At 43.9% G+C, this 15,391-nt stretch overlaps 1 long non-coding RNA gene across 1 annotated transcript; it reads right to left on the bottom strand.

Annotated features, from left to right (window-relative positions):
• Positions 1–7,316: 7,316 nt before the first annotated feature.
• Positions 7,317–15,033, bottom strand: LOC310674238. Its single transcript, XR_014509465.1, has 3 exons — positions 14,214–15,033; positions 9,951–10,073; positions 7,317–9,031 (listed from the first exon to the last, which is right to left on the bottom strand). It is a non-coding gene; the product is annotated as an uncharacterized lncRNA (long non-coding RNA).
• Positions 15,034–15,391: the final 358 nt, after the last annotated feature.

Here is a 15,391-nt window from a genome sequence, read left to right as displayed (position 1 = left end):
TGTAGATGATTGTTTACTGAAAATATTGGGCAGAACAGAAGTATCCAAAAATAGTCAGCTGAAAAAGTGTGATAAAGATCTGGACTTCCCGTCACCTGAAATCTAATAAGGAAGATCAGTACTGTTTACACTGTATTCCTATACATGTATATGTATATGTATATGTATACACACAAGAGTTTATTTTTATTATTATTTGTAGATGAGTAGCCATGGGAGTCTTGTACAACCTTAAAAACGAACAAATGTATTCCGGCATAAGCTTTCGTGGACTTCATTCCGCTTCATCAGATATGTGAAGCGTTATCCTGAGTTACCTGGCATCAGTGCTGGATTTACATATAAGCTAAACAAGCTATAGCTTAGGGCCCCCCCAAAAATTAGAGGAAAAAACCTGGATGTACATTTGCGAAATAGAAGATTAAGTTCAACAATTACTTTGATAAAATACATATTTTGTTGTGTGCAAATGGCTTTAGATACCTATTAGGTTCATAAATTACCATATAGCATATATTCAACACAAAAAACAGTGGCAATTTGTTGTTGACAAAGGACAGCTGGACATATAAAGGGCCCCCATGTGGGGTGAAAATAGTGAGGTCAGAAAATGCAATGATGGTCCTTCATAAAGCAGTTTGTTGATAATGCAAACATCCTAGCATAGCTGGATTGTTCTCAGTAACTTTTTTTTTTTTTGTGAATGACCACCTCTAATTATGCAGTTACTCTATACTTTCTATATTCCATTTCTCTCTGACCTAAGCTGAGGAAATAGCTCAGTTGGTTAGAGCACACTGCTGATAATGCCAAGGTTGCATGTTTGATCCCTGTATGGGACAACTGCATATTCCTGCATTGCAGGGGGTTGGACTAGATGATCCTCAGGGTCCCTTCCAACTCTATGATTCTCACTGTTAACAAATCCCCACAAACCATTGAGATATACATGCTTGTAATGCAGGATAATACTTCATGAATCTGATGAAGTGGACTATAGTCCAGAGAAGCTGATGCCACAATAAGAGATTGATGCCTCTTACTCCTCCACTGCCTTATTATTATTATTATTATTATTATTATTATTATTATTATTAATAATAAACACCATTAGAATATAGCGCCAGAGTTAATAGGTTAATGTTGTTGCTGTTTAGTCGTTTAGTTGTGTCTGACTCTTTGTGACCCCATGGACCAGAGCACGCCAGGCACTCCTGTCTTCCACCGCCTCCCGCAGTTTGGTGAAACTCATGTTGGTAGCTTCAAGAACACTGTCCAACCATCTCGTCCTCTGTCGTCCCCTTCTCCTTGTGCCCTCCATCTTTCCCTACATCAGGGTCTTTTCCAGGGAGTCTTCTCTTCTCATGAGGTGGCCAAATTATTGGAACCTCAGCTTCATGATCTGTCCTTCCAGTGAGCACTCAGGGTTGATTTCCTTAAGAATGGATAGGTTTGATCTTCTTGCAGTCCATGGGACTCTCAAGAGTCCGTAATTCAAAAGCATCAATTCTTCGGCGATCAGCCTTCTTTATGGTCCAGCTCTCACTTCCATACATCACTACTGGGAAACCATAGCTTTAACTATATGGACCTTTGTTGGCAAGCTGGTGTCTCTGCTTTTTAAGATGCTGTCTAGGTTTGTCATCGCTTTTCTCCCAAAAAGCAGGCATCTTTTGATTTCGTGGCTGCTGTCACCTAACAGGTTAAAGAAACCACTAAAACCCAATGAACACCATTAGTGGGTAAAAGTTTGACAACTGTTGATTTATGTGAATGTTCCTTGATAGTTGGGAATTATTCCTCTCCAGTCTTTGAAATGCATTAGCGGACAGAGCTGGTTGAAGTTGGTAGCCTCCAGCTTCAAGAGAACAAGCCGAGAAACCATTTGGAGCTAAGTTAGTACGTTTAAATTCTGAGAGAATCAGGAGTACAAAGTTTTGGAGTTGTGAACTGGCTGGTAGTGAAGCACCCTGAGAGTGGGAATATGATGCCAAAGTGTGGACTTGCTGCCTGCTGTAAGGGGCGTACATTTGCTTCTAATCTTCTGTGGTTGTTCAGCTGTAAATAAAGCAAACATTACAGATACATCTCCAGTGCCCTTGGAAAGTAGGTCTTGTCAGCACTTAAGGAAGAGGAGAGCACTCAGCGCCATGTGTATATTTACTTTAGTTTTCCAAGGGCCAAAATAGATGAAATGGCAGAAAATCCACAGTCGGAGCTCCTGATATTTTAATAAAGAGCAAACACAGCCATCCATTAAGGCAACTCTGACAAGGAAAATGGTGTAAGTGGAAGGATTTTTAAAAACTTCCAAAAATGCCTTCACCGCAATTCTAAATAGGACCTCTCACCACTGCATCTATGGGCATAGCCAGGATTTATGTGGGGGGGGGGCAGGCTTCATGTTGGGAGGGGGCAGAACCTGTTAATTAAGTATCTTTATTGATTTACTTTACTTGGGGGTGCAGCTGCCCCCTGTCCCCTCCCCTTGGCTCCACCCGTGGCTGCACCTGCCTTTTAAGAAAATCGCAGGAGATCTTGGTGACTCCGTTACCAAGGCCCTCAGCGGAAAAACAACATCCAAAAGGTGAAAGATTCATTATGTAAAATCACCCCATGTTTGCTTAATTTGAGCCCATAAGTTCCACAGGTAAGGTTTCCATTAAGTGTTGTCCCCACTACTTTTCATATGGTGCAGCATGAGCACAGGATTTTAAAAACTAATTAAGGAAGAATTTATTGATAATGCTAGATCAATGAGAGTGAGAGGAAAGCATGAGTAAGCTCTGCCTTGTTGGCAGCCCTGTATAGGAGCAGGGCAGATAGATTTCTATACAGAAGGCATTTATGAGTCACCCATAGCAGGCAAGGGTTGACATGTCGTGGTGCATGGGAGCAGGGGAAGTTCTGCTGAATCCTTTGAGGACCTCCTTCTTTATATGTAGTGTGTCTGAGGATGGAGTGGATTGTGCTAACTTGGTGCTATAATTGATTATATTTATAAATGGCCTGAGAACCCAATATATGAAAACTCACCTTCTTCCATATCAAGGTGCCTATGCTTTAAGATAGGGAGGTGAGTGTCTTGCCAAATTGAAGGTGGTTCTTTTAATGAGATTCAGAAGCAATACAAACACAAGTGAATGAGAAGATTAAAGATTTTATTCTAAACAGCAAGCATTGACGGGGTGAGCTCCTGTTGCTCTGTCCCAGCTCCTGCCAACCTAGCAGTTTGAAAGCACACCAGTGCAAGTAGATGAATAGGTACTGCTGCGGCGGGAAGGTAAATGGCATTTCCGTGTGCTCTGGTTTCCGTCACGGTGTCCCGTTGTGCCATAAATGGTTTAGTCATGCTGGCCACACGACCTGGAAAGCTGTCTGCAGACAAACGCCAGCTCCCGAGATGAGTGCCACAACCCCATAGTCGCCTTTGACTGGACTTAACCGTCCAGGGGTCCTTTACCTTTTACCTTTATATACATTACCATGCAAGCACTTCGATCTGCCACTGGGAAGCCCTCAAGAAGTGACGAAGTGAACCCCAGGTAGCCCCAGTTTGCACGGCCCTGTGGTCAATCAGTCTATGCACAAGCTTCTCTGAACTATGCCCCAAAAACCATCCGATTTATAGATGGCTACCTTTTTAGCCTATGCGCCTTGCCCGAATAGCTAGTCCAGATTATTAATTAGCTGGCCCCCTCTTCCAATACTGCACATTGCTCCAAACAATGTCTAACATCAAATAAGGTCAGAAGGTACCCTGCACTATCCCTTCCTTCTAACAAATTAAAGGCTGTTTTCCGCTATCAAAGAGCAGAACAAGAGGTAGAGAGAAGTGAACAGAGACAGGAAGAAATGACCGTGCTAAATCACTATCTCCTCAAAGTACAAATACCTGCCGGAAAAGATTGCCCATACAGTGAGATCTGCCGGGTTGTTCCCCACCCAGAATGTGGCATGGAGGCCCAGGGAAGGGCCTTTTCAGTGATGGCTCCTTGCATGTGGATCTCTCTCTCTACATAGGTGCATCTGATTCCATCTCTTTAACCAAATGGGTGGTTAAGATGCACCGTTTTCGATCAGCTGCAGCTGCTTCTACTAGCAATCAATAGTAAATTGATTGAAAGTGGCAGGCTGCTCACAGGGGTGTGCAGAAGGCAGATCTGTTCCTCCTTCCTCCTTCAGGAGTGGGGGAACCTTTGGAACATATTTGTTCATTGCCTTTTGTGATTAGAGATTTTAACAGGGCTCCTGTTCTTTCATGCTTTTCCAGCTCAACCGATTTTGTGATGTTATGGTTTCGCTGGGCTGAGTGATGTTTTTACGTTGTTGCTGTAACTGCTATTAATTAGCTATTGTGATTTTTTTTCATGCTCCTTAAGTTTTGTTATGCTTTATATGTTGTGTTGCTGTAGTCTCCTTGGTAAGGTTTACCCTAAAAAGGGGCTTATAAATATTTATAGTCTATATAGAATGCATTCCCCCAAGAGGCCCGCCTGGCGTCAGCATTAAAATCACAAAATCGCAGACTTGTAGATTAAGAGCCTTATGCTCTGCCGACTGAGCCAACCAACATCCTTTCAGAGCCAGATTAAGACATGCCTCTTCTCCCAGGCATTTGAGGGAATACGATTGTCATGCTAATTGCTGTGTTTCTGCGGTTATTTTGTGTGTGCGGAGGGGGAGCAGTATTGTTGATTTATTGTTAAGTTTGATGGATTTTGGTCTGGATACCTATCAAGACCTTTGGATGGCATATATTGACTGATGTGTTTAAACAGAGATGGTTATTGTATTGTTGATGTGAGCTGATGGGTATTAACCCCCCGCCTTTATTTTTTGTTAAATTTGTTACAATAATTACAGGTGGTATGCCACCCCAGTTAAATGCTAAATTTATTCACAATGTGCTGGAAGGGCTCAGGCCAAATTGGTACACTATTTCATATGATGCTGGAAGTAGTGCAATCTTTTTGGCTCAGGATCTTTCAAGAAATCACAGCTATTCTCAATCGAATTGCCTACCCTGGCCCAGGTTTTGGCTCCCATTTCAATAGACTATGCTTGGACTCTTGCAAAAGGACTTAATCCGTTTCCTTTTCCCTGCAGCTGCGAGAGTAGAGATAGCTCAACATAGGAAATATGCCACACCATTTACGAGGCTGGCAGAGGGAGTACAATGTCACCTTAGCTGAAAAACTAACCCAATAGTGTTGTGCCTTATGTGGTGAAACCACGTATCTGAGAACATGTGTCAACCTTTCTTATGGTATGTGACAGATCAGAAAGGGACAATTCAAACTCCAAGTCCTTTTAGATCATTCTCACTAGACCGCCTACCTAAACATCTGTTATTCAAAAAGCGGCAACCAAAGTACGTTAAGAAGCCTTCCCTAAAATCTGTGTCTATGCCCTCTGAATATATTTGTTGTAACCTTTCTTTGCTGTGCATGCAGGGCAGTTGTCTTGGTTTTGGTTATATATTGTTCACATGTGTTGTGTTGCTTGTACTCTTTCCGTGGAAAAAAATGTGAAATAAAGAGTAATATTTTTTAGAAAATACTGAAAGAGAGAGAGAGAGAGAGAGAGAGAGAGAGAGAGAGAAAGCTCGATGGAGTTTTTTTTAAAGTTTATTCCTTCTGGGTTGTTTTTTTTGTTAATCCCTTCTGATTTAAAAAAAAAATTAACTGCCTTTGTGAAGGACGGAACATTTGTAGTATTAAAGGTTACAGGATTTTAGCAGGAAGTTACGGAGTATGCACTGGTTGCAGCAGGATGTCCACCATGAAATTATAGCAGGTGCAAACAGCAGGGAAGGAGGGGTTGTATATACTACCCCAATAGTATCATGAGCAATCATGCATGCTGTCTGAAGGGTCCTCTCTCTCAAGAGGAATTCCACATAGAGAGACATCATGTGCCAGGGAAAAGTCCTGTTCCGTATTGCCACCAGCCGTAACTCTAGAAGCCAAAGTATAGTTGTACCATGGTTCTCGAATGGAATCCATTCCGGAAGTCTGACGCTCGAAAACGTTGGAAAACCAAGGCGCGGCTTCCAATTGGCTGCAGGAGCTTCCTGTACTCAATCGGAAGCTGTGTAAGACGTGGCAGACTTTCGGGTTCCAAAGACCCGAAACTGGAGTGCTCACTTCCAGGTTTGTGGCGTTCAGGAGCCAAAACGTTTGAGTCACAAGGCGTTCAAAAACCAAGGTACAACTGTACTCTGAAAGGGCATCATCAGTAACAACTGGACCTGAAATTTCTGAATATATCAGTTCAGGTCTACTTCAGTGCAGGCAATACTTTAGAGGTTTCAGTGGCGTATGGTGAAATTTTTCATAGGGGAACAGTTAGCGCCAGAGGTGCTGGTTTGTGAGGGCAACTTTGGGGTGCGACATTGCACACGTGATGTTGTGACATCCCCACGTTGCATGTGTGAGCATCGCACTTTCCTCTCTCAGCTGGACAGAAGCTTCCTGGGCTTTGGGAAGGAGACACCAGGCCTCTGACAGGAAGGTGCTGGGAGGGCTCTTGGACCCCATCAAAGCATCGCACCTCCCTCCCTAAGCCAAGCAGAAGCTTCCTGGGCTTTAGAAAGGAGGTGCTAGGTTTTAATAATACAGTGCTTGAATTTACTGGGAACATTTAGGGAACTAGCCTAGTCCCCCTAGTTCACTGACCGCGCGCCACAGAGAGATTTCCCAGTGGGGTTTTATCAACATGATGCACATTCTATGCTCACGCTTGTAGAACATAGAGAGCGGAGTTTTCTCCCGAAAGCAGCACTCACACTTTTTATACTCTCAGCCCTCTCTAGCGTGCCTTGTCAGTCGTCTGAAATGATTTATGATGAGCCGGCATATTTGTCCTGAACAGATCTCTGAACAGAAAGATTGTGTTTGCGAACGCTGAGGCATGCCAGTCCACAAGGAGTTCCCGTTCTATGTGCCACTCAAAAACATGCGCAGGCATGAGACTCCCAGCGCTTCTAACCTCAGTGCCAGAAACATCTTAACTTTGTGTTTTCTATTTGTCTCAGCACCTCCAGCAGGGAATGCCTGATGGGCTCTGTGACTAATAAGCAGATAATTCTACTCCTCATCAGAGACACAAGCGTAGAAGCATCTTGCCTGATTCCTCTTATCTGCGAAGGCGGCTTTCAGGATCTGAGGTACCCACAGCGAGAGGGAAAAGAGGCATCCATTTGTGAGGCTGGATGCAAAATGGAGTGTCTGTTGCATTCTCTGGAGCTGTGATGCTTCAAAATAAGCAGAAGGCTTTTCAAAAATAAAAGGCCCTCAAAGCAGCTCCACCAATTACTTGGCCCTCCATGGTTGATTGAAAACAATGGAATTAAATGCACATTGTGGCAATGGTACAAGACATGGAATGAGAGGAAAGGGGACCATGCAAGCTTAACCATGTGGATGCCCTAACCGTGGTTTTAAGATTGGATAAAGTTGAAGTAGTGGCTAAAATTACATTGCCTTATGCCAAAAACCTAAGGGAAACAAAAGTCCTTGGGACTACATTACTCATCACACAGATATTTTGAGAATTACACAGAAATTCTTTCCTTCTCTAGAGCGTCCAAATATGATTTTTCAAGCAAACAACTGCAGGGGATTTCCTCCTCCTCTCCCCATGGATTTCTTTGTGGCAGCTTTCCCCAACTTGGTGCTATCTCCAGGTATTGTTAGACCACATCTCCCATCACATTGTCTAAAGTTGAAGGGAGTTGGAGTCCACATTTGGGAAGGCTGATCTATGTTGTTCTCTGGCTAAAGTGGAGATTCCGAACCACAAGGCCCAAGAGAGAAAATCAACTGTGCCCTGAAGAAAAGGCCAGGCTAGGGAGCTCATACTATGGATCCTGAAGAGATCCCTACTCTAGGGGCCCATGGTAATTCAGCTGGGGGAGTTCACCCCCCAACTTCCAGCTTAATATACTCCCTCATCTAAGGGGAAGGCAAGAGAGGAGGAATCATGGAAGGTCATGCCATCAACCTCTGAAGTCACCACACACTCACCCCAAATTCAGTATCGGTCCGAATATAAGCCGCACCTTTAAAATTCAAGAGGAAAACAGTAAAAAAGGCAATGCCCAAATATAAGCCGCTCCCTTAAAATTCCGCAGGCACTCACACCCGTTCCGTTTTACCATATGTCTGTTTCAGCAGCAATACCGTAAAAGCCCATTTTTGTAAGGTCGCGAATTTAAGACGCACTTTAACTTTTCAGTCGGAATTTAGGGGGAGGGAAAGTGAGGCTTATATTCAGGCCAATACAGTAATTATGCTGTTTTTATCTTTTGCTCTGTATTATTTTGTCTATTGATACTTCCCCCCCTTTCCTTCTTTTTTCACATTTTAAATGGTTAACTGCCTTGAGTGCACAGTTTCAGCACTAAGTATATATGATTCAACAGGTAGATGGTGTCTTGCCCCTAAACTCAGGTCGAAATCCATATTCAGCTGTAGATTCTAGGGCCGTGGTTTCCAGCGTGGGGCACACGCCCCACAGGGAGGCAATTCGATTTTTAAGAGGGGCAATTCAAGAATGAATTATTAACAGTGAATGGCATTTTAGGCTTCCTCCACATGAATAGGAGTTCACTTTTTGAATAATAAGAATTATATGTCGGGGGGGGGGGGCATCAGGATTTTAGAGATGCTTAGGTGGCGCATGGCAAAAAGAAAAAGAAAATGTTGGGAACCACTGTTCTAGGGTGAGCAGGTGTCATATATCAGAGAGGCTAACGTTTTTACTCTTGGCAGCCATTTTTAGCTGTTCCTTGTGGAAGAAGGTCCCTGTGGAAGAGAGAACAAGCAAAACTGCATTTGCCAAGATACTCTCTCCTCTGCAGCTATTACAGGTATGTAGCAGGAGTCCTGCTCTCCTTTGCTCCTTGGGCAACTAGACATCTCAGACATAGGAATAAAAAGCATGTGGCTTTTGTATGTGGATTTCACACCTCCCTCAATACAACCGAAAGCACCTGTGGAGAGAAGCTCCAACATTTCAGCAATACCTGCAAAAAAAAGAAAGAACTGGCTGAACTTATTGCAGATCTTCATCATCCTGTAATTCAGAGGTGGGAAACCTCAAGCCAGAAAGACAAAGGCAGCCCTCCAAGGCTCCCTATCTGACCACTGGGACCCTCCTCACAACACTGCCCCTTTCCAAATTATTTCTATTCATTTTCCAAATTATTACAAAGCAAACCAGATTAAGTAAATTTAATGCAATTTCTTAAAAACAGGTTTCCCGATCCGGTTCCAAGCATGTGATCATCACCATTTCCTTGCACAGCTGCATCATTTCGTATTTAGAGTCCTGTTGACATCCTTCACTGCCCCTTTCCAGGACACATCCTGGTTTCTACTCCAGCTGATCATTATACGAACTGATAATTGGTGCTTGAGTTTGCATTTCCCCTCTTCGCTCCTTGTCCTTTTCCCTCATGTTTTTTTTTTAGATTGTAAGCCTATGGACCATAAAGAAGGCGGATCGCCGAAGAATTGATGCTTTTGAATTATGGTGCTGGAGGAGACTCTTGAGAGTCCCATGGACTGCAAGAAGAACAAACCTCTCCATTCTTAAGGAAATCAGTCCTGAGTGCTCATTGGAAGGACAGATCGTGAAGCTGAGGCTCCAATACTTTGGCCACCTCATGAGAAGAGAAGACTCCCTGGAAAAGACCCTGATGTTGGGAAAGATGGAGGGCACAAGGAGAAGGGGACGACAGAGGACGAGATGGTTGGACAGTGTTCTTGAAGCTGCAAACATGAATCTGACCAAACTGCGGGTAGCAGTGGAAGACAGGAGTGCCTGGCGTGCTCTGGTCCATGGGGTCACGAAGAGTCGGACACGACTAAACAACTAAACAACAACTAGCCTATGGGCAAGGACTGTGCTCTAAATAAATAAAGCAAATAAAAACAACCCACCTCACACACTCTGCTTCTTCCCTTCCTGGAGTTTTTGCCTGGCTGGAATATGTCGAAGTCTGAAAATGCTTCTTGGCTGCCTGGATGGTTCACAGAGAGGGGTACATGTGTGCAGAAACTAGCCTAATGAAATAAAACGCCATATTTTCCCTCCAGCAAGTGAAGCAGAAACAGACATTCATAGAGACACTCCTGACATTCCTGAAACAGAATACATGCAATGTTACCACTAGGGTATGGTTTTACTAAATAAACAGTCTACTTAGTACTTTTTCTTTAGAGCTTTTAAAATCTGCCCCACAGCCCCTTTCTTTTTTTGCCCCATCTGGCAGAAGCACGCCAACGGCATCAAGTCAGTGGACTAAAGGCCCACAGGGAAGGCAAGAAGCCATGGAAATGCTGCAGATTATTCCGTAAGGGGTACTCAACAGATGCAGCACAACCGGGAAGCTGGGAGCGAATCCTGTGGCCTGTAACATCTGCTGTCTGCACAAAAAACACACCCCCTGCTCATCCAGAGAAATGTCGGATCAGCAGCTTCTCTGTAGAGACTCAGTGACACCCAGTGGCTGCTTTGGTTGAAGCTCTCTATATTTATATCTGACACCCACAATTATGTTGGATAAGAACATGGCAGAGAGAAGCTCTCCTGCTGGTGAGATCAGGCTCAGCCTCACCATTAGCTACAGCAACAACCCCCAACCTGATTCCCCCTCCATTATACAGCTCCCACTAGCCATAGCCAGCATGGTCCACGGTCAGGGATGATGGGAACTGTAGTCCAACAAACATCTAGAACTCCGGGTTGGGTTAAGTCTGAGCTGGAGTGATAGCGGCTGCCTCAGCTTGCTGTTTTCAGGTGCCTTTAAAGGTTACTTCACATATTATGACGTTGTTGCTCTTTAATCATAGGGAGGCGGGAAAGTATCGGAATGATCTGCCCAATGGCTTTGGCTAGCCTTGGCTGGAGCCTTCTCCATTGCAGAACCTGGTGTTGCCCATGGCAACCCATTTGACTTTGTAGGCCCAGGCTTAAGCATAATAAGCAAATAGTTCCCCTGGGAAAGGGCAGGCCCAATACATTTTGGCATCACAAAATGGTTCTCTCCCCCCCAAATCAGGGAAGAAGGGGGCAAGTGAAGATTTACTTCAGGAACAAGGAAGGAAAACAGGTCTACATTGGGAACGGTGTGTGTGTGTGTGTGTGTGTGAACTTTTCCCTTTTCTTGCGATGAATCCTATTCGGAATAAGGGAATTTCCCTTTAAAAAAGGGAAACATTGACAGCTTTGAATCCAGCCTCTGAGGAGTATGTCACAGCTTTTGTTGCTGCTGTGCCACTGGTGGAAGAAGCAGACGATACATTCCTGGAAGACTGCTTCTGCTGCCCCTGTGGATCCTGCTGCCTGAGGCGGTTGGTCACCTCACCTTGTCTCATCGTAGGCTGGTCCTGCCTGGGCAGCTGCTGGCTCCCTAGCACCCAAGCAAGGGCCACGGGTATACTGATGCCTGTCCTATCCTGCCATGCTGGGTAGCTGAGTGGGCTTAGGACCAACCCACCATTTTTATTTCCCACAAAACTACAAAGGACATTCTTCTCCTTGATACTAGGGTGGAACTGCATGTTTTGAGACAAGCACAGATTTACTGCAACACAAGCAGCTGTCAAAGATGAAGGCTAGCTGCATAGGAGACGCAAGACAAACTTTATAGCACACACAATTCTGCTCTCTGGCATTTTCCCACCGCTCTCTGCCTTCCAGTACCTGTCACTGAGGTGACCACCTCACACATGATGTAACTATATCCCTTTCACTGATTCTCTCCTGTCAAGGCCTTCTGCCCTGGCATTCATGCCATCTCCACAAATGCAGGTTTGGGAGCAGGCATTTACTGAGGTGACATCGAGTTCTGTCCATATTCTCATCCTTTCTATGCCAAGATAAAGCTAAAATAGTTAACTAATCTGCATTAACTGGTTTTAAGAGTATGATTTTATGGAGTGCCTTCAAGTGCAGCGGCAATTCCAATCTGTACAAGTGATTGTGGGACCATAATCCATTAGTAATGCCAAGTACCTCTTTTGAAAACTAGACGGATCCAGCCAGTTTCTGAACCTGAAAAAGCATAATCAAGCGAAGTTCTGAATGTGCAAACCATGTTTCGTCGTTCTATCTTATTTTTCCAGGGAAATATTAAGTTTCACAGGGGGTACACAAGTCAGTAAGCCGAGTGACAACAAGTGAGCAGGCTGTGCTCATATTAAAACTTTAAATGAAAACCCCTATCTAGAACATGCATGCCAACATTCATGGCTGCCTTGAAAGTCAAGGGACATGTCACATTGCCACTAACAAATAACTGAGCAATCAGCGCTCAGCAAACAGATGAACAACCAGCTAGTCATTTTAGTGAAACACAAAGGAGCAATTGCGGTGTTGTTCAAGAGAGCACGGTTAGTTGACTTATCCCACCTGCCCAATCTGTCTGATGTCGGCAGCATAGATGTGTCTGCAGTAGTTTCAGCAACTCAATTTTATACCACTAATGGGAACATAGTTAAGGTTTGGAGGCTTAATTATCATCTGGAACCACAGTAAGAGCTGAGAGCTCGCCTGAAGTCATGATACAGGCGAGTGCGCTGGCGTGAAGAAACTCAGGCACCACTAGGTGTGAGTCAGGATGCAGGGAAGCACAGACACATATCCCTGAAGGAAACTGCCCAAAGCTGCTTTTCACACTGGCCAGCTTACGCCTGACAGAAACCTCAAATCAGCCCTCAGTGCTTAACCAGAAGTAAATTCTCTCTCTACAGCTAAGAATAATCCTCGGATAGTGCCACATTCTCTCTGTGTTCTTTCCCGCATCCGATTGTTGGTGCCAGATTGTTTCTGTGGAAGAAAAAAAATCTCTCCGAACTGCTGTTTCCGTTTCTGATTGCCTTCTCCGCCTGCTGTTGATGCCACACTGGCTGTTCACAAAGGGAATCCCTTGAGACCTAACTCTTGGTGACTGAATGTGCCCACGCTTAATCCTTTCACAAACCTGTCACTCACTGCTGGATTATCCGTGCCCAGGGGAAATCCTTTCAAAGGCCCTGCCTGTTGCTTGACTGCCTTCAAGGAAAACCATATCAAACCTCCTGCCTCGTACCAGGCTGGGCCCCAAAGAAGCCCTCTCAAACCTGAAATTGGGCATCCTGCTGCCAAAAGGGGAAATCCACTGCTTATCTTGTTTAGCACTGACCTCTCACTGGAGGCTTAAGCCTGTACAAAAAAGAAATGTTGGGGTCAGCTCTTTGCTGCCACAGGGTGAGTTTTGGACTGACTTCTTTGGGATTCTGCAACCTGTATTAATTATGTAAACAGTAGCAGATCAGTCTCTCAGAATGCTATGATTCTGCATAATACCAATTTCTTTGCTTCTGCAGTGTGATCACAGATACACACAGCCCTGTAGAATACTATGTAAACCAGGGGCAAGCAGAAGGCACATTTCTAGATTATTTGCAAGGGTTTTTGACTCCTGCATATTTAACAATGGCAAAAACAAAACAACTTCCTTTGTCTCCAAATTGGGCCGCTTTGAATTCCTGGTTCATAGTAACCCAGATGTAAATATGTACTTAAACATGCTGTTCATTCTCCAATGTATGGCATAGAATTGGTTTCACCCCCCCAAACCACCATTTTGCATCTAGCTCCAGCAGGACATCAGGTTCTAGTAAAAATCAACAACTGTAGATCCTGCAAGCCTCGAAGTTGTGTATGCCTGCAGCTTCTGCTTCTGTAAGATCCAAGAAGACTTGAGATTGATGTCCTGGGGAACTCTGGAACTGTTAACCTAGTAAGGACACAGGGAGTTGTCTGTTTGGTAAAGCTTTTACTAGGCTGGTCAATGCATCAAAATAACTAGCAACTTGTGTTGACGTCACATCATTACCATATCCTGTGAGCCTGGCATTTACATGTCTATAGTTGCATGTACAAGAACTTGCTTACCACTAAGAATTTGGGAAACTGAAGCAGCCATTAGTTGTACTAGATCCGTCTATTTTATTTATGCAAATGTGCTCACTCTACATGGCACTTCAGAGTACATGAAGAAGGAAGAATAGCAAAGAGGGAAGAGGAAGTGCTCCAAGTATCTTAAGAGTCTAATACTTTCTCCACATTTGAGCATTATTTAGCTGTTAATCTGCTGTTCCCCCATTCAAATTAATAGCTCACATCTGCATGTATATGAATTTGTATACGAGGAGTACCTTTGATCTTTCCTGTTCCTACCGCTGGTTTGTCCCTGCCTTCAAAATTGTTGCTTCTATCAAGGAAGTGCTGTCAAGGAATGTGCACAAGTAGCTGCACCAGCACCTTGCATTTTTTTCTGCCCAGGAAGTGTGCAAAAGCACATGGTCAGGCAATTGTAAATTCTCAGCAGTTTTCTTGTTTTGTGCAAATCTGAGGGACCACAATAAAAAAAAAAGGCTGCATATCTCTGGTTCAGAAGTGTGTTGGAAAAAGGAAATGAAAATGATTGTAAATTCTCCATGCACACACTTTTCAGATTGCTGCTCAATATCTGGTGTACTGTAGAAGTTTTTTATGTGGTTTGCTAATGCAGTTTTCTGGTTTTGTGCAAATCTGAGGGATCAAAGGAAAAACTTACGTCGCTCACAGTATCTCCCAGGAAATAAAAAATAAATTCCAACTTGCCAGAAGCCATTTTGCAGAATTTTCCAAAAGACCCACAGAAACAGTTTCTTAATCACAAAATAATGTTCGTGTATCAGAGACCTAATGTTTTAACTTTGCTACCTTATTTTTGCAATCTGAATATATCGCTTATGTCATTTTAGTTTTCTGTAACAGGGGAGTTTTGATACTGAAACGGCACTGTTTTATTTAGCTTTGTATTACATTGTTGGCATTCCTTTGATTTTCTTGTTTGTTTTTGCATTTAATTTTTGAGATGAAAGAAGGAAGCTGGAGAGGGAGTTTAAGAAAATTAAAGGAACCCATGTAATAGTTTCACTCTGGAACAGAATTATATATTTGGACCACTGGCACCTTCTAGTTAGTCTGCAACACGATCTGGCAGTGCTCACATCCTGTTAATAGCCATTCGATGCTTGCGCGCGCTCGTGCTGTTTTATACCAAGTCAAACCACTGCTCTATCTAGCTCAGTATTGTCTACACAGACTGGCAGCAGTTCTCCCGGGTTTTAGATAGTAAGTCTTTCCCAGCCCCGCCTGGAGATGCCGGGGATTAAACCTACGACCTTTTGCATGCTCTGCCAGTTAATGTCCCTTCCCTGCACCAGGGGCTAAGTGTACTATTGCACCCAGGGCTCGGTGCATTCCGCAACAGCAGGGTCCAGTCAAGGGAAACGGGAGTTGGGGCACCTTTTGCAGCTTTGTTGTTTGCATACGAAGCGAGTTTTCT

This window comes from Podarcis tiliguerta, assembly GCF_965153285.1.
Source record: "Podarcis tiliguerta genome assembly, chromosome: 3".
Lineage (NCBI taxonomy): Eukaryota > Metazoa > Chordata > Lepidosauria > Squamata > Lacertidae > Podarcis > Podarcis tiliguerta.
This window is presented reverse-complemented; position numbering and strand designations above follow the sequence as displayed.